Below are 20,381 nucleotides of genomic sequence, written 5' to 3'. Positions count from 1 at the left end.
GTAGACCTTCATTAATTTACAAGAAAGTCTCTCCCTTGCCTTGTAATGAATGCAATTGGTGTAAAAAATACATTTCATGGATTTCAATGCAAATATGAAGTATTTGCTTGCACACAGTTTGAAGCATATTTTTTATCAGCATTGATATAGTATATCATTTTAGGTTTCTAAACTATCTAGTAGTTTTCACATCTGCCACTTTCTTTTAATCAGATTTTAAAGTGAGGACATGCAGCATGAGGTACTGTTGGAAAGTATGTTTGGAATGAATACCAAAATTACAAATACACAAGATAAGTAGAAAGATTGAAAATGCAGCTGGATGCCAAAAATCTGAAAAAATAATTAATATTTCTGTTTGCTTATTTGTGGAAATTCAACACATTTATAAAATGCTTCTCAACAGAACAGTAGTGTTGGCCTGTCTGAGATGAATCCCTATCATTTATACAAACCACAGTGTCTTGGACGTGCCAACTGGCTTGCCAAAAAAGCATCCAGCACTTCCTAAAATTAAACTAAATTGCTAGAAAGGGTGTCATACAGTGTGGAAGGCTTTGAGTAAAATGATGTAATTGAAGGCCTCAATGATACTCACACCATCCAAACCATTTTATTTTTACCACGGAAGTAAAATGATACACTTAACAAGTAATATTTAATATCCACATTCCTGCAAGTCTTCATTTAATAAAGTAGTCATTTTGGGCAACCTCAGTGTTTGGGATTGACTCTCTTTTTCTTTCTTGGGTGTGTCTCGATTACCTAATACTTTCTGGCTCCATTTTGCACATGCTGTAATATAATTTGGGGTGAAACTGGTGATGTGGCAGGGCTCATTTGTTTCATTGTACCTTAATATTATCTTTATTTTGGTTTGGTCTAACCCATCCATCAACTTTGGGAACCTGTTTTTTCCATTATAGCATCAGAGGGAGCTGCAACAAATGCCACAGGCAGAGACGAATTGCAAATGGAGCTGCTGCATATCTCAAAGCATACTCACACACAAAAATACAGACACTTACACCAGGCCATCTGCGCACGTACATAAGATGTCAAATACACACACTTACACTTATACATGGTCATTTTCCCACAATTAATATTTTTGGATTTGTTAGGAAAGTGGAATACTAAGTGAAAACCCATAAGGAGATGGAAAGAATGTCCTCAACACAAACAATGACTGGGCCAGAAATAAAACCCTGATCCTTGGAGCGGCAAGAAAGTAGAAGTAATAATGAGCACCATCACACACTGGTTGGTCTTAATGAAATATTCACACTCTGCAACTTTGAAATTATAGATCACCACTAGTGTACAGTTCAGAGTAGCAGTCATTTTGAATAGAAATGAAATGAGAAGATGGATTAAAAAAAATAACTAGCCAAGATGAGACAGTATTTAGTAACACAGCCTGGGACACACAGTAAATTGAGAATTCTAGTGAGAATATCAGAAACTAAAAATGGTGAACAAGCCACAGCCTAAACATTAAATATAAATCTTAGTCGAGGAGCAGAATAGAGTTCAAAACCAGATATTTTTGAAAGTACAAACACAAACATTTGGTTGTATTCACAAACTTTGATGATGAACACAAGTTCTAAAAGAGATTCAAAAACCAATGTGATGGTTCATCAGATTCAAAAATCAATGTGATAACCATATTCATTGACCTCTAAAGCCCCTAAAACTATTTCAGTTATATTTAGAGGCCAAGGAGAATCTGTAAAATGTTAAAAAATAAACCAGATTGCAGAAACTGTATATGTGTAACACAATAAATAGAAACTCTATATGTCATGATTCTCTGTTATTAGTATTAATTGAAAATAAAAAGGATAAAGAAAATGGTTTAATTTTTGCCGTACCATATTTAAATTGCTGCTTAGATCTTGAGTATGAAACAGCATTTGGGTTTTGACTTGAAAATTCAAAAATGGTTCCAAATCAGGGCTGCGGAATCTTCAGCATTTTATTACACAGCAGTAAGCTTTTATTAAACTGCAGATAACTGGACATTTTTAATGTTATAAAAGACTAACATTCATTTTTTATAACATACTTACACATTGTCATGAATGTAACCATTTGATGAAGAGTACAGAGGCTAAATTCAAGGATAGACAAGAAAGGATTACTGCATCTGCCTGTCAGATAATGTGTCTGTCTGTTTCCTCCTCATTCCAGAACTCGCCAACTACATTGACGATCAGAGACTCCAACCTGACTTCGGCCACAGCTCCATCTAAATGGCTTGTCATTAAGTCATCCTTATAACAGGACCTCCAGGCCATTTCCATTTGGTTTATGCAACTGGATGGAAGCACCTCAACGGACCTCGGTAAGGGCCAGACTCATTGCTCTAAAGTGTGCTCAAATGACACAACCAGTTATCCTCTATAATAAATGGGGTTTTCTCATTGAAACTTTTATACTATTTAATAACTTCACCTTTTTCAATTTAGAAATAATCTGATCTGTCAAGATTAACAGAAATTTTTAAGATGTCAAGGAAACCATAAGGTTATGTATAATCTGTTATGTAGGAGGAGTGATCAAAAAGTTTTGAATGTGAAAGGTGTGTTCTTGGTGCTGATGTTGTATGCTTAGCTCAAATGTACTAAGAAATGTAAATTTTGAGTTTCTGGCATTTGTGGTTTATAGTGTATTTTTCTTATTTTAGAACCATGTCAATATTAATACAGAAAAAAACACAAAACCAAGTCCTGTGGTGTCATTCAGTTTCTAGTTCTAGAGAACAACATGCTTTCATGTATTCATTAATTCTTGCCTAGTCAATATATACCAGTACCAGTTCTCTACAAAGGCTGGCTACGACAGAATGTGTGAATTTGTAGTTTTTAGAAGCCATGTTCAGTTGGTTCTTTTTGATCAATTTTTGTATATTCATGTGTTACTCAAGTATGCATGTTCAAGATTCTTATGCTTAATGGAATAGAGAAAGCAGTCATGTTACAATCAGATGTACGGTAGTGTAGTATCTATATCTCAGGCCATATTTTATTCTTTGAAAGTTAAAATAAAAACTGTGGTAGTCTGAGCATATTGTTGCAGGTCCTCTGTATTACCAGAATAACAGACCATTCATTATTTTTTAATTTGTCCAGTGTATATTGAGGAATGGCAACACTTACTTTTGTAGAATCAAGGTCTTTTTGGAATTTTATCCATTTGATATGCTTTCCCAGTAGGAATTTGATTCTCAACCAAAGAAAAATAAATAAATATGAATTTAATGGAAAAGATGGCAGAATGAGAGCAGTTTAAATTAGGATGAGTAATATATGATGAGGAAAATGTGCTTCACAGAGTCAATTAAACTAAAGTCCCTAGTCATTAACTGCTCCTTGAGCACTGAACTCACTCCAGATGACTTCAGATGCAGATGGTATTTGGTGCAACACACCACACAGACCATAGGAACAAATATGAATTTTAGTAGGATAAACTGCCCTCTGTAGATATCAGATTATGTTAAGTGATGCCAGAGAAAAAACTAAAGGTTGGGTGACTTCCACCCAGTCAGTGATGAATCACATGGCATGGTATGCATTATAAAGCTACATTTGCCAGGTTATTTTTAATACACTTCTTTTTCACAATAAGAAATGAGAATGTACCAGTAAAATTCAATTAAACATCCATGCATACATCCATCCACTCATTTTCTCAGGATTATAAATATTGGTGTCACTACTGTTTATGTGTTAGCGCCAATTGTGAGCTTCTCATCTATCAAATCAGAGTCTGAAACACAATGGTAGTGCAGTATACTATACATCTGAAGTTTTGGATAACTAATTACACATAAGAAATGTCAAAAATTGCAATGACCTTTTGGTAAAACAGTAAATGAAATATTTGATAACTATTCAATTTTACACTTTCATATTTCATCCAAGGCACATAATCTATGTGAACATCAGAAAACGTAAAGATGCCTTATCTAAGTGTGACCCTTTGAAACACACTATCAATAGATAGATAGATAGATAGATAGATAGATAGATAGATAGATAGATAGATAGATAGATAGATAGATAGATAGATAGATAGATAGATAGATAGATAGATAGATAGATAGATAGATAGATACTTTATTAATCCCAAGGGGAAATTCACAATAGGGAATGCAACTCATGTTAAAGCACTTTGAGCTACTTTTTGTATGAAAATGTGCTATATAAATAAATGTTGTTGTTGTTGTTGTTGATGTTTAAAGATGTTAGTGAGTTTCATTCAACAAAAAACCAAAAAGATCACATAAAAAAAGATTTTACTGAAGTAGTGCTTTGTTCAGGGTTGATCCCTGCCCTATGCCTGATGCTACTGGGACAGTCTTTGGCCCTCTTGATAGTGATTAGATAACAGTGATTAAATGGGTGGATAAAGTATTTTACAAAATAAGATAAACCTTAAGTAAAATGACATTCAGAGAGTCTTTTTGCAGGCAGTATCTGAATATTGTATGGCCAGGCATTATCAGAAAGATTGCTTTACAATGAGACAGCAGTGCTCAAGAGAAGATGTCATTGACAATAATGAAATGATTGAAATTCTGCCAGTAGATTCAGCAGTCACAATCATTGCTCCATACAAATTTATAAATGATAAACAATGAGATGGCAATCATTTATTTTAACTTTCATTATAAATATTCACAGAGCTACAATGCAGATTATTGTAAAAGCAGTAATCAAATTTTTAAATCCATGGCACATTTGCAGCAACACCTATTAGGAATAAGATCAGCACTATTTTTAGAATGTAATCCATTCCATTCTGATTGTTGCTCTCCACAATTATTAAACCAATATATCAAAAATTGCTTTGCTTCTCCATTCATCAACAAATATGAACATGGCATGTGTAGAACACCTTTTAAAACACATTAACTCCTGTGAGCCACTAAAAGGGTAACACAAATGCATTTGCAAAGGAAACAAATGCACCCAGTTTGTTAATATGTGTTTTATAATTTCAAACTGAAAGCCATTAAGTCATTATCAGCTCAATCAGGTCATTAATTCATACTAATTGTTGATGTATATAATACAGTGGGGGATTGACTCCAGTCCTTTTCAACTGTACACAGGATTAAACGGGCTTAGAAAATTGGTATGGTGTAGTATGGCATGGTAAGGTATGGTACAATACAGCAGTTTCAGGACTGATGCCGAAGTGAAAATTTTCTGTTATAAATGGTAATTCTTAGAAAATTTTAAAGGAAGCTATGTTGGTTGGTTTAAGAGTGGTGATTAGTATTTGAGCAAAGAAATATTTCACTGAATTCTCCGTCCATGCATTGATCCATACGTTCTTTACCCAATTTGTCCAGTAAAGCATCACAAGGAGCAGAAGCCTGCCCTGGCAGGACAATGTGTAAGGCCTGAACCAATCATGGGTGGGACATCAGATCAACACAATGTATACTCACACATATATCCATCCTTAAACACACACCACAGAAACATATATGTAAGGCATATTTAGAGACACCAGATTAACGTAAAACATGCATCTCTGAAAGAATATCCATGAAAATATGAGGTGTGGCGGATGGCAGGGGCACTTCCCCGGCCAGGACGCCTCCACGATGAAAGGACCGGGAGAGGAAGCGTGGACAGAGCATTACATCCCCCAGAGCGCTGGGTGACAACCCCCTCTGGTTTGCAACGGTGCCTTGGACTCCCGCAGGACTCCATGGGAATTGGAGTTTGATACAGCCCTATTGGGATTTGTGGGTGCTGCCAGGGGGTGCTGCAGCAGTTGCTGATCCCTTCTTGGCAGCTCTTCTACCACACCTGCAAGTGCTGCCAGAAATGCGTCAACGAGCACCTGGAGCATGTCCGGGTGCCTTATAAAAGGGTCCAGCAGGCAGTACTCGGTGAGCCAGAGTCGGGAGGAGGAGGACAAATCTTGCACAGAGGAGTGGAGGCAGCAGAGAAGAGAAAGAAAGATAAAAGAAGAAAGAGAGAGAAGGGACTGAGATGGTGATTTGTGTGCTAAAAAGAAAGGGAATAAAAGCATGTGCTTGGACTTGTGTCTCTGTGCCTGTCTGAGTTCGGGTGAGGGGGCTGCACAACCCTTGATTGTCCACAGGAGATAAGGTGCAAACTCTACACTTAATGAAACTGAACACATGCCCATGTTGTTCTACAAAACTTATTCCATAAATAGATCCTTATTTTTATTTTAATATTTTAATATGATTAAAAACAAATGCTATTTTTTGCCTATACACACCATTTTCCCCATCATTTTAATTCAGTGGATTCGGTACAATAAATAAAACATTTTTTAAATCATCATTTAAGACACATTAACTTAAAATAAAACACTTATGTCTGGGAGGTTAGTACATACAGAAAAGCCTGTCACTGTACAGACTCCTTTTAGCATCTACAGTTGCAATCAGAAAGATATTATAGTGATATGAATCGAGGTTAATGAAAATATGACAAAAAGCCTCATTAAACAACAAAAAATATTTATTGACACATTTTGAGTTATTTTGAGAACAACAATTGACTTAAGTTTGAGTTCAAATGAAAAATGTAACTCTTTTCATAAATGTTCATGCGCACTATTAGTCAACCCCAAGCTCCAGCATCCCTTAGGCTTATAACTTCTAATAACCATTCTTGGTAAGTGCTGACAAGCTTCTTACACCTCTTTGTTGGAACCATTACCCATTCTTCATGTGTAAAAGCCTCCAGCTCTTTGATGTATGGTGACTTCCGTGCTGCAACTGCCTTCTTTAAATCCCACCAAAGATTTTCAATGGGGTTTAACTCTGGGGACTGAGAAGGGTCTATTTCTCATCCAAGCTTTGGTTAACATGGAGGTGTTCTTGGGATCATTGTCTTATTGGATAACGATAACCAAGATTCAATTTCTGAACAGAAGGCATCAAATTCCTCTTTAAAATGGCAAGGTATTTCTGGAAATCCACGATGCAGCTGAAAAATGTTCCCTCATCATCAGTGACCCACCCATGCTTGACTGTGGGGATGGTATTCTTTTTGGTCAAAAGCCTAGCCTTTCTCACACCAGACATAGGCCTACTGGTAATTCATGTTTCCAAACAGTTCCAATTTAATTTCATCAGTCCATAGAACTGTTTCCCAATTTTCTCCTGGCATATTCTAGTCAACCTTTGCAGTTCTTTATGGACAAGAGTGGAGTGTGACCATGAAGTCCTTGCTTATTCAGTGCTTGTCTTGTAGTTACCACTGAAGCACTTATCCCGGCCTTCATTGGGTCAAAGTGTAGGTGTTTTGCAGTAACAAGGGCTTATTTTCATAGTTGTCCGGACTTAGTTGTTTAAGACTTTCTCCCTCAGCCAGGCAGATTTGCAGATGTGCCACAAGTTTTAAACTTCCTTATAATGCTCCCAGTAGTGCCTCATGGAATGTTCAATTTTTGGGAGATCTTCTTACTGTATATCGATGCCCTTCAGGTGCAATGAAATAATTTCCTCTCTCTGCTTTTATGAAAGCTCCTTCAACACCATCGTGGATGGGCTTTATATATACATCACAGATGAAGCCAATTAAGGGTCATTATTGAATTCCCAATGGGCTTAATTATGTTTTAGCTCCACATTAGGCCAAAAAAAACTAGCAGAAGGTTTTAAAAACAGCAATATTATATAGGGATTGAATAATTGTTACATGGCTATATTAATAATATATCCTGTTACTCACAAATACTACATCATACATTTTCTTTGTTGATGTTTTTGTAAAACTCAACTGATAAAGAAGTTATCCAAAGCAAAATCTAGCTCTTTGAAAAAACTTTCATTAGTAAATCCTTACAATCTTTGGGGGTTGAATATTTCTGATTGTAACTTTATATTATATTTGAGAGAAGAAAATTCAGCCTATATGCACATAGTAAGTGCCAATTTGGTAATTGCACGGTGACTTTAGAAAGGAAAAAAATTTAAACAAGGGGAAAAATAATGGGTGTTCTGTTCAATCGGTAGATCCAGTGTACTCCCATGGTAACTTTCAAAAGATTAAACATTTTCAATGTGGAAAAACAATCCTCTTGGAGAAAATCTGATGTCTTTGCCCTCAAAGCGCATCAATGGCAGTTTTTTTTTATTAACTTTGGTCTTATTTGATCAGTTTCCCATCTAAGCCGCAGTTCTCAGTGTTATACCTGCTCCACTAATGAGACTGACTGCCCATTGCCTCCAGCATGGGGCAGTTTTCAAACTTAATTAAACAATCAGGCCCAGAAACTTTCTTCATCTCCATCTGTGGCTGCCTTTGACAGTTGTCTGACAGGCAATTATTTTAATTACTGAAGGTTAGAATACATGCTCTGAGGACTGTGGTAGGTGCTGTCCTTAGAAGGAGGAAACTTTTGCTTGCTAATTCCCGCCCCCCTTTCCCCATAAGAGGTTAAAAAGCAAGTGAAGAAAATCAGTCTCCCACAACAGAGCCACTCATTATGTACAAAAATGTTGTGGCTTTCAGAGAGCTCCACATAGCTATTCTAAAAACACAAGCATGACATCACTGTTGCTGGTACAGATTCTCACTTTAGAGTGCAAATGAAAAGACAATCTATACCGTCCCCATCAATTTAGTGAGGGTTTCATCCTTTGAGTGTTATATTTTGGCAGGGTTTTTCCTGGCTTACGTTGTTTTTATATTTTTCTGTTTTTATTCCAAAGCATTTTTAGGTTTTTATATAATTTTTGTTAATATTATGTTTATGTTTAGTTCTGTATCTGTGTATGAAGTATTGTTTTCTTTTGTTGCCTTTTGCTTTGTGGATGAAACCCCAAGAGATGGGGCCACCATGACATCACCGCCGCTGGGACCTCACCCTCGGTATTTATTGAGCCATGGAAAACATCTCAGTAGCAGTAACTCTGAGCGAGTGACAGTTTGTTGGAAATCTGTAAGTATTACCTTTTCATTTTGGATTTTCTTGTTTTTGTGACTATTTCTGCTTTTGTCTTTAGATCCTCCATTTGGATTGTACATGGGACTAGTTTACTTTGGATTGCCTTTTGGGCAACTACTTTTTGCTCATTGGAGCATTTTAAATAAATATTTTCTTTAATAAAGATTCTTCACTTCAGAGAGTCTCTACACACTAGGGTTTTCGTGGTTTTTCTCCCTTGAAAGACATTTTAGGATATTTTGAGACTTTAAAATATATTTTGAGCCTTGCAAGCCTGTTTCTCTATTTTGGACATATCTAGTTAGCCTGCTGGTAGAGTTGAGATGTTCTTGATCTGGGCAGTCTATTGAAGTTCCTGGCCTGCTTTTGCGGCTTATTTTGGAGGCCTCAACTCGTTTTAGCTCTGTTTGTAACTCCTAATCATTACATTCAGTGCATTTACATGTGCATTAATAACCCATTTATTTACAGGAATCAAACTTTTATAAATGTCATGTGCAGCATACCCTTATTCCAGTTAGTGATATCGGGATAATGTCCTCTGAGAAACCGATAACACACATAGATTTCTTTCTGAGTAACTTAGTTATGTGGCCAGATAAACCCTTAACCAGGTTGCAGTTAAGGAATTTGTAGTGTGCGCATTGTCTGTTGCACTTTGTTAGCCTGCACATATGTTTGCTTCACACAAGCATCCAACAGCCATGGGTTAAAGGCAGTGGAAGGGTCCACAAAGATAAATTTCCTGATGTAAATGCATGAACAATTGCATTATCCCTTTTTCTGGTTGAAATAATCTCAATATTTCAGAAATCTCTTAATATATCTTTATAACCTAAACATAATAGTGCTAAGCTCAGCAGCATAATCTTGAGAGACAGAGGCCCTATACTTGCTTTCGGTTTCATGAAAGCCATTGATGATGCTTAATAAGTGGATTTACTCATGTAAACAGGGTGTAAAGGGCCAGAAGGGGCATCCCAGATGAGATGGGGAAGAAGCCATTACCCAGACTGGAGACCAGTTCAATTGACGCAGATGGATTGGCCGACAGAACAAATAAATAAAGTTAATGGAGGGACCAGCAGAAGCCGAGAGTCAGGAGTGGTTCTATCCCCCATACCCCAGGATGCAGTGGTTCCTCGTATGGGAACCCAGCAGGGACACTCACAGGGGTGCTTGGGAGATGGCCTTACGTAGTCAGAGGCAGTGGGCAACACTCAACTGGAGGAGAGAAGGAGGAAGCATTATACACTGTTATTCAAAATTCTCTCACTGGAGAGAAGGATTGGCAAGAACTGCTTGGAGAGAATAAAAAGCCTTTATTTGATCCTGATAACGTGTGGTGTTTCACTGGATCTGTGGTCTAGGGCTCTCTGGCGATCCCTTGTGGTTGCAGGAGGTTTTTAAGAAATCAGGCTTCTGCTTTGACCTGGTTACCCACCTTATCCCTGTGTTATATGTGTGCATGTAAACACTCTCATTGAGAGAGAATTCCCTCACTTTAGGTATCAGTGTTTAGTTATAAAGCACAAATCAGGACGAGTCCTGTCTTCACAAAGACCACTGTGTATTCTCGTTGTTGAAGGATGAATCACTTAAAAGGAAGCTGGTTTCAAGTTTTCCCAGTTTAAAACACTCAGATCATCTCTTTATGAACTTGGGTAACTTTTTCTGACGTATTAGATGACATTTTAAATTGCTTAACTGAACTTTTTTATAGTTATAGAATTTCTGCAATTGGCATCTGCATCCAGCTAGGCAATGCACATAACATTGGTAATAAATAATAGAATCTCGGAGCAAATTTGACAAGAACAGGCTACTCTGGTCAATAAAGTCTGTCAATTCTATTTCCTTAATTTCTCCAGTTGAAATTTGACAAAGTAGTACCCTCCTTATTCCACATATCTATGGTTCTCTGCGTGAAGCCCAATGAGCTTGAATTAGATTAAACAGGTTTGAGAATGTTATCTGATGTTACTCGCAGTGACAGTGAGAGGGAACTGTGTATTGGTAACTTGACAAGTGATTAGCAGGTTCTTAGTGAAGTTAACTTGATAGTGAAATATAAACAGCTGCTCCCTGCTGGTATGGTTTGAATGTAGTATGAGGAGTCAATTTATCTGAATGTCCACTAATACAGAGAGTTGTTGTTATTGGCATTACATTACTATGTGGGATTTCCCTATCATTTTGTGATTGCATTGAATTTAACAACTCCTTCTGTTCACTCCTCCTTTGTGTCTGCTTGTGACTAGAGGTAAATTTCACACAAACATCAGAAAGTTTTTCTTACTCAGGATCATTTTGTGATTATTGTTATTATTGAGTGTTGATCTAGGAACCTTGTACTTACAATCCATTGCATTAGAACTAGGCTCTAGTGTTTCAATTGGCTTTCATTAAATTAGACTTCAAGACTTCACATCACTGACTTCACTCTTTATAGAAGGTAAGGTAATGAACCATTAGGCAAAATAAACCAAAGGAAAAATGGAATCCAGCATATAAAACGAACTGATTTGAGAATTTATACCCACAACAGGAGCTGTTCAAAGACAAGGACTTGCTTTTTAGTGATTCTTTTCTTACAGAGTTATCTCCTTTGCAGTATTCATAGATACGCTTTTAATTGAATGGCATGCCATTCATGACTTGTGAGGACTTTGCCTAAACAGTAAATGTATGAATATGGCAGATGACAGTGTTAAAAATTGAATTCACCGACATGAGCCTGACAGGTGGAGTACAAGGAGACATGGATGAAGTGTGGCTAAAGAAAAACGGGCAATTAATGTTTAAAAAATTGAGATTTTGGTTTAAACATATACATAACAATATAAACATGAGTAGAGCAACAAAGACACAATGTTATAAAGGAGCTCGGGAAACATAGGACAGAATATTATTATTATTAAAAAAATGTGAAAGACTCAAAAGATGAGAAAATTAAGCATGCCTAAATCTTAGACGTAATATACTAGAACAGGCTCAGATGATTTTATAAGGCACCAGTTTATTTATTACTTTCAGGAAATGGCAAGAGAGAAGCTGGCAATAAGCATGTCAATAGACATGTCCACAGGCAGTACTTGACACAAATCTCTCCAAGTGTCTCATTTGATGAATGAGTTTTTTTGTAAGTGCACCTCAAAACCATTTTTATTTCATTTTAAAACCCCTTTAGCCATGCTGCATTCAGCAGAGAACCTATGAGCAGAGAATGTATCTGTTATTAAAACATCAAATATTTGGTGAACAGTTGTTTTACTGGTAGACAAGACAGTAGACTTAAATCAAAACTGAGAAAGTAGGCAATAGTCAGCACAGTGTTTAAACTATAATGGAGTGAAACCAAAACTCCAAGTCAAAAATGATTAAAGTCAAAAAAACTCATTTTAGAAATGCAGTCAAAAGTGTTTCCTTTTTTAATTTTCTTGCTCACACAAGCTACAGCTCAGTCCTTTTGTAAGATGACATGCATTATATAATGAGTTGCCGCATTCACAATGTATTTAGACAACACATAAAGCGTTCCACCATGACTGCCAAGAAGAACACGCTTCCATTCATCCATTTGTCCATTAATCCAGACCTGGGCCCATGGGGCAAATGCAGCCTATGGTCTGGTTCTGTGTGTCCTGTGGATGGTACGGACAGGACGACAAGTACTTGCCTGGGTGTGTCACTCTTCATCACAGCTAGATGTGACCGCATAGATCAAAGTTGATATGTATGGGAAATTGCAGGAGATCGGTATCAGAGAGGACAGGATATAAAAGAGGGAAACTTTGAGAGATTGCATCAGAGAAAGGGGTGATACAGAGATTGTTCATGTTATATTCAATAAAGGAAGACGACCCCTTTTGTTAATCTGTGTCCCATCTGCATTTTGTGCAAAGAAACAAGAAAAATGAGCAGTAAAAAATGAAATTCAACAAATCCTTGACTCCTACATATTTTTTCACAGACGTTAGTGGTAAAGTTATCTATTTGGTGTGGAAATAGTACATTGCTGCATTTAAAGACTACAACTTCAGTAAACACTTCAAGACCAAGCACACCGAAAATACAGAAATTTATCTGAAGAGCAGAAGGTAAAAAATGCAGAGGAATTATCTAAACTGCAAAAACAGCCAAGTCTTTTTATAACGCTTCATGCAGCAAAGGAAGGAACGTGAAAAAAACAACCATATATTCGCTCACAAAACTATAAAAAGAAGCAAACTATTTTCTGAAGGAGAATTTGTTAAATAGTGCTTATTGGAGTCAGCGGCAATCCTCTGCCCAGAGAAGGAGGATGTGTATGAACATCTGTCCCTCTCACTGTGAACAGTTACAAGGTGGACTGAGGAAACTACGGAGAATCTAGTACTACAGCTGAAACACATGGTGGAAAATCTCGACTTTTTCTCCTTGGCTTGGATGAGAGCTGTGATGTTCATGGCACAACACAGCTTCTGATTTTTGTGAAAGGAATAAGGAAAGACTATGAAATGACAGAGGAACTGCAGGGTTCTATGTAGTCAGCAAAAGGGACAACAACAGTAAGGATTTATTTACTGAACTCAGTACATGCATGTACAACTTAGGACTCCAGTGGGAAAAATTAGTTGGTGAGACACCTAGTGGTTCTCTTAATGTGAAAGGTAAAATTGTAGGATTTTTAAAAAGGATGCAGGAAAAAGTGGCTAAGATTAACCCATCCCAAAAACTCCTATTTTTACATTGTATTATTCACCAAGCAGTGCTATGTAAATCAATGCTGAAAATTAATTATGTGGTTGATGTTGTAATAAATACTATAAATTTCATCAGGGCTAGGACATTAAATTACAGACAGTTTCTTACGTTGTTGGAGGAGCATGGAGACTGATCATACTGATCTGGGCTACCACACAGCTGCCAGCTGGCTAAGCTTGGGCAAAGTACTCATACAGGTATGAGATCAGAAATCAGAAATTTAGGAGTTTTGTCAAATGAAAGGAAAACCCATCCCTGAACTAAGCCGCACTGAGTGGCTATCAGAATTAGCATTTGCTGTTGATGTGACTGCACATACAAATGAACTGAATACAAAATTACAAGGCAAAAGTCTTTTTGCACATGATATACACAGGCCTTCAGGAGGAAACTGCTGCTTCTCCCTGAACAAATAGAGAGGAACACATTGACACATCTTCCCACACTGAGAGGGAGGAATCTATCTACTGATCAGTTTAACTGATAAGCAGCCATCTTCCGGACACTGCATGGTGGGTTTTCCAGGCAATTTGAAGACTTCAAAGCAGTGGAAACTGAGATGCTCACCATCTTTTACATGTGATGTGGACAGTGCCCCCCAGTTAGGTACAACTTGAAATTATAGACTTAAAGTCTGATACATTGTTGGCAGGTCACTTCAAGTCAGCGCAATTACTGACATTCTACAATTCTCTCAAAAAGGAGAATTTCCCACACTTGAGAAGACTAGCTCAGAAAATGCATGTTCTCTTTGGATCAACATACACATGTGAACACATGTCCTCAGTAAACAAATTCAACAAATCCAGGTACAGATCTTCTCTCAGTGATCACCATCTGTCTATCTGACTTTAGTGCATTAGGGTGAAGCTGAACAAAGCCTTAATTTTTCCCACTAAGTTGTCATAGGTACAGACATACAGTAAAATACTTTATCAGTCGTCAAAGCAGTAAAATGTATTTCTTATTTAGTTTTTTTGGTTTACACAATTATAGATTGTGTTTAAAGACATGCTATAGTGTGCGTATGTTCCATGGTTCAATGATTCAAACAAAACCTGTGAATATGTGGTTTATATTAATTTTATTATGGTGAGAAAAAGAAATAGAACATATTTACCATAATGTAACAGTTGACAGAATGTGTTTGGCCTAAGGCCCTTCTCAACAAGCTGTTTTTCTCATGTGGCCCCTCATAAAAAATAGTTGCCAACCCCTGCATTAATCCATCCTTGAAACTCACTTATCAGGAGAAGGGTCAGGTGGAGGCCGAGCCCACCCCAAGCAAGTATCGGGTGCAAGACAGGAACAGTCCCTGGACAGGGTGCCAGAACATCACAGGGTGAACAGACTCACACAGAACAAACCACTGGGGTCAGTTTTAACATCACCAATCCGCCTAACAATAAGCATATGTGACAACAATGGAGAAAGAGACAAAATGGATATCTTCTAAACAAATCTATGAAAAAATGCTGAAATAATGCAGAGAACTATATATACATGCCGAATCTGACATAACCATTACTGCAGCCTTTGCTTACACATCTTTGTTTTCACTTTTCATCTACTCCTTTAGTATAGACCTTTCCTCCCACCATTTTTGTTCTTCTTGTTTATTATCAGTTCTAAGTAGTGGACAAAAGAGATGTTTCTTCCACATTTTATATGTGTTGTTGTTTCTTTTCACACTTTCTAGTCATCAACAATTTCTCCTTATATTGTTACTAACATGATACACGTACACAAAACTCGAAATATATCTCACTAAAAAATTGTTTTTCCTTATGATATCATAGTTGTTCAGATATGTATTGTAAAAATGAAAACATTATACAAGTTACTTATTTTTTAAGCAGAGAATTTCATTTAAAAGGAGCAAGAGCTCTGTAAGTATTAGATCTTGCCAAACCAAGTAGCCATCCAGCTGTTCCTCCATTCTCTGAACCCATCCATCAGATGCAAGCTAAGCGCCAACACCAGGCACGATGCCAAATGACCTTGGTTGTGATATTTCAATTGACTGGAAATAAGGTAAGTATAGCGCAGTGGTGAAAATGATGAGTAACACAAAGTAAAGGAGGTTGACTAAACAGCCCATTTGTTTGATGCAAAGGTAGAAACTGGCAAACCGCAAATCCAAACAACAAATTATTTGTTTTGAATTTGCTCAATTTTATAATCTGTAAGGAGCACTGAATACATTCATAAATTTGGGTTTTTCCCCCTGGGTTTCCAAAAAATTTGAATGAAATTCCTGTTATTTTGCAGCAAGATACTCCTCATCAGGAGAGCATCATAATATACTAGAAATTGTACAAAGTGCATCTGTTTGAAAATCATAGCATAAATTATAGAGAAGTGATTATGAGTTGCATGATCTTCGGGCTGGCACTGCTCCACGTTGGCCTGAAGCACTGTTTTTTTTTACCATGGAATTGGCAATATGTAGTGTGGCATTTTAACTGAATACTGTATTTTTTGTTCTTTTTTTTTTTTTAAATTTCAACACATCTAGTAGTCTTTGATGAAGGTACCGTGTCAGAGTGTAACAAATGAAAGCAGCTAACTTATATTCGCCTTAGACTATGTTTATACAGCTTTATTTGTCCAAACTAATAAAACTGTGAAGGTGTAAAAAATAACGTACAATTTGTTTTTGGAAAAATGAGTAAAACAAACAAAAATGCAAGAAGACACTTTCGTATGAACTCTGGGAAACCTTTCTATTCAATGGGCAAGAAAGATTTCTCTGCGGCTAGCTCAATAGGTGTTCTGCATTGTAGCTCTGGGTGACTGACACGGTCACTCTTTGAATACGGACTGAGCTTTTTAATGTCTGAAGACACTGGAATTCCAGTGATGAGCCCTCAGTTCTTTAGAGGCTGCCCAGGGGTGAAAGGAAAACGCTGACAGGGGAACTTCTTATTTACCACACAACAAGAGACCCTGTGACTGCAAAGCCATCTAATGGAGAGATTTAGAATAGAATCACTAGATGATGTGGAAGGTACTCCCCTGCATTTATGGTGTCTTTGTTAGAGAAACGAAGGCACAAAAACAGAAGAATTACTGGATGTCAAATAAAGAAACAAGAAGAAGAAAGAAGGACAGCAAGCATTCCTATTTGAAATCTTGCAAATGAAGCTTAATCTATTATATTGATAAATTGTATTTAAATGTACACAATACATGTATACCTAATATAACATAATCACAATATTACCACTAGTTCTGTAAAAGAAAATCAGGTAGTATGCAATTTATTTTTTTTTTAAATATATATAGATATTTTAGTGGTGAAAAAGCTGAACAAATCAGGGAAGATATCACATTAAAATGTTCTTTTCAAAATTATAGGTTTTATATATTTCCTTAGACTTTCCTAGAGACCTTAAAATGTAGCCTTAAAAAAGGCAAAGTAAAGTTTGTGTAGGTTCAGCCCAAAGTACGCTCAATCATGAGGCATTACACAAACAGATCAACTTGTGCTATTAGGATTTGTATTGTGTAATGTAAAATCAATCCAGAGGGATCAATAAAGGATGAATGGGTGGATGATGTACAACACTAATATGCATTTATTCTTTCTAAATTATGCAGAAAGCAGTTGTTCTGACCGGTTTCTATGTTTAAAAATATACATAAAATGATTCTACAATTGGTAATTTGGAGTTTATGACCCTGTCTTCCGTGCTATTTATGGTATTCTTACATTTCCTTTAATGGTTACTGGCATTGCATAAACAGTAAATAGTCAAAACAACAGGAAAAAAAAGCCTTCTGTCTGAACACTGCCTTCTCTACTGCTGGATTTGATCCTGAGCCCTGGAGAATGCTGTGGCCTAGATGCCAAAAGCTGATACTCACTTAATCCCCTGAGAAGTATTTCTAACCTGATATGGCCAGATATTCACAATGAAGCACTTTGGTGCTTAACCTCGATCATTCATTCACATCTGTGCCTACTTTGTTCACAGCACATTGTAGTGTCTTAGGGAAAAAGTTCTTTACACGAGGTCAAAAATTGAGTAATTATATGTGGTAAGTTCTGGCTGCTGATGGTATGAAATTTAAGATATTCAAATAGCATAATTACAAAGCAGTATTGCAGTATTAAAGAAACTCTTACATTCTCAGACCATTTGCTTTAAAATTTTTAAAGATATAATTATAACTTTTAAACCTATTTTGTTACATTATACTTTAAGATTTAGATTTTGTTCACAGAATGCACTTAAGAGGATTCACAATTTACAGATACAAAATTCAGTTAAAGCAGGCAAAAGTTCAAATAAGTTCAATGTAAAGTCTTGTCAGTGAATTTTTATTTAGTTATGGTATTGGAAAATAAAACAGTGCTGTTCTGCATTGCTGTTATTACTTACATAAGTGAAGTACTTACAGTAACACTCCTCTTCTTCTTATTTGTTAAAAAGGGCTGCTGCCCTTGATCAATTTTAGAGTATATAACGGTTATTTTTTGCTTAAATTGCACTTACAAATAGCAGTTGTACAAGTTAGACTAAAGGATTGTTGAACAAAGAAAACATTTATACTGGGGAATGACTTTTAGATAGTTAAATTGCATACAGATGCTTTTGTTTCAATGAAATAAAAAATTAAAATGAGGGGGCTACCTTGATGATAGATAGATAGATAGATAGATAGATAGATAGATAGATAGATAGATAGATAGATAGATAGATAGATAGATAGATAGATAGATAGATAGATAGATAGATAGATAGATAGATAGATAGATAGATAGATAGATAGATGTTTTATTTTGTATTAATACAAGTTGTTGTACATTATATGAAAGCATTTACAACTTGTATGTTTTATCTGCAAAGTTTTTACCCATGAAAATACAATAATTTATTTGCAACAGATCATAAGAAATCATTGGCTTCCCGAGCAACAAAATACACTAAATATTTTATGAGATTAAGAAAATATACATGTAATACCTACTGTTTACATTGCATATTAAAATTGCATTTCTTTAGATAGATAGATAGATAGATAGATAGATAGATAGATAGATAGATAGATAGATAGATAGATAGATAGATAGATAGATACCTTTAGCGAAATCTCTTTGATATTTCAAGCAAATTTTAATTCTCTGAAAATGATCTTACATTAAAAAAGAAAAACACAAGTAACAGACACAACTTGCAGCAATTTAAACAGGATGCATGCATTCATATGTTTGTCTGCATTTGAAAATAACGGCTATCAAAAAGTAGAAATTACAAAATCGCATTTAGGAGAAGAGAATATTTTATATTGCCACAAGCTGGTAATAACTGTTTATTGTGTTTATTGTTTCTATTTCTGGGTTGTTTGGATTCTTCCTTTCCCTGCCTCACATTCAGTTAGACACAATAAAAACAGAATGCATGTCATTCTTACCTTTATAATTCCTGATGATTAGATAATTGTCTTGCAGCTGGAAGGGTAAATTGTTTTGTCTTTTAAGAACAAACTTTTTTAAACACCTGTTGCTGAGCCAAAGATCAGTGGCTGAGAGTAAGTGTCAGTTAGCCTCTCTGTTTTCCTCCAGCACTCTTCAGGGTTTAAATCTCCTTCCCTCTAAATGCAGGAGCCAATGGATGCTCTGGGAGGGCTCTCTGTTTTTTGAGCAGGAATGAAAATAAGGCGAGATAATGAGAAATTCCTGTCTTTCTCCCTGGAACAAATCAAGTACTAAGATCTCAGGACTGCATTTTCTTCTTCTTAATAACTTATGAAAACTTTTTTTTATCTTGGAATTTGTCCTTTGTCCCGTGACTAAGACAGAACATGTCACTGCAGTAACTTAATTTTCCTAAAACATTGAATAGGTATAGTTAAAAAAACAAAGCATACATTGAAATAAAAGAATATCCTCAAGTAGTTACAACAAAAACATTCTGCTAAATTGAATTACACATGAGAATCCAAAGATGATTTGAAAAGATGATTTTGTGTATATGATTATTGTGCTTTGATAATATACAAAAGAACAAACTTTGTTAAAAATAATTTCAGTATTGAATAGTAAAAAAAGAATGTTAGGAGTGCAATATTTTTGATTGTGATCCTTCACAATTAGAATTATTTGTTAAAGACATGACAAATAAATTGGCACTAATTTTATCCTGCTGCACTTGCATAATGACATACTCCTCTTTTACCTCCTTATCTATTCGTCCGTCTGTCCTTCCATTTTTTGGAACTACTTATTTCAATTCAGGGTACTGAATGGCAACTACACTGAAGTAACCAGTCCTGGATGGGGTGCCAATCCAAGACAGTCAAGCTTCTTATGTACATACAGTGCAAAATATGCCGCCTGTTCATCTATTTTCTGAACACATTTTTCTATTACAAGGCCATGAGTTACATATGTTCTTAGGCAGGATCTGCCCCTGGATGAAATACCAGTCTACATCTGAACAAACTCACTCAAACACAGTCAATTAATAGTCTTCAAAAGTCCAAGGGTGTGGAGAGTAGAGTACTCCAAGAAAATCTGACATGGGGAGAACATGTAAACTCCACACTGATATTGACTAAGCCAGGATTCACATTTTGCACACTCTAGTGCCAATAATATACTAAAGAAAGAGAAGAGAAGAAACTTGGGATGTTTAAAAAGAATAAGTACTCAAACAGAATAAATAAAA

General features: G+C 36.1%; 1 protein-coding gene and 1 pseudogene across 10 annotated transcripts in view; one reads left to right on the top strand and one right to left on the bottom strand.

Annotated features, from left to right (window-relative positions):
- LOC114659079 (tenascin-N) overlaps positions 1–19,288 on the bottom strand; it is a 145,159-nt gene extending 125,871 nt beyond the window's left edge. For 9 of the 10 annotated variants that reach the window (XM_051933123.1, XM_051933124.1, XM_051933126.1 and 6 more), the window contains exon 1: positions 19,126–19,288. The gene's annotated coding sequence lies outside the window, so the exon portion shown is untranslated. The remainder of the gene's footprint in view (positions 1–19,125) is intronic. The other variant, XM_028811310.2, reaches the window with a different exon arrangement.
- Positions 13,394–14,188, top strand: LOC127529317 (general transcription factor II-I repeat domain-containing protein 2A-like; annotated as a pseudogene).
- Positions 19,289–20,381: the final 1,093 nt, after the last annotated feature.

This window comes from Erpetoichthys calabaricus, chromosome 10 (assembly GCF_900747795.2).
Source record: "Erpetoichthys calabaricus chromosome 10, fErpCal1.3, whole genome shotgun sequence".
Lineage (NCBI taxonomy): Eukaryota > Metazoa > Chordata > Cladistia > Polypteriformes > Polypteridae > Erpetoichthys > Erpetoichthys calabaricus.
This window is presented reverse-complemented; position numbering and strand designations above follow the sequence as displayed.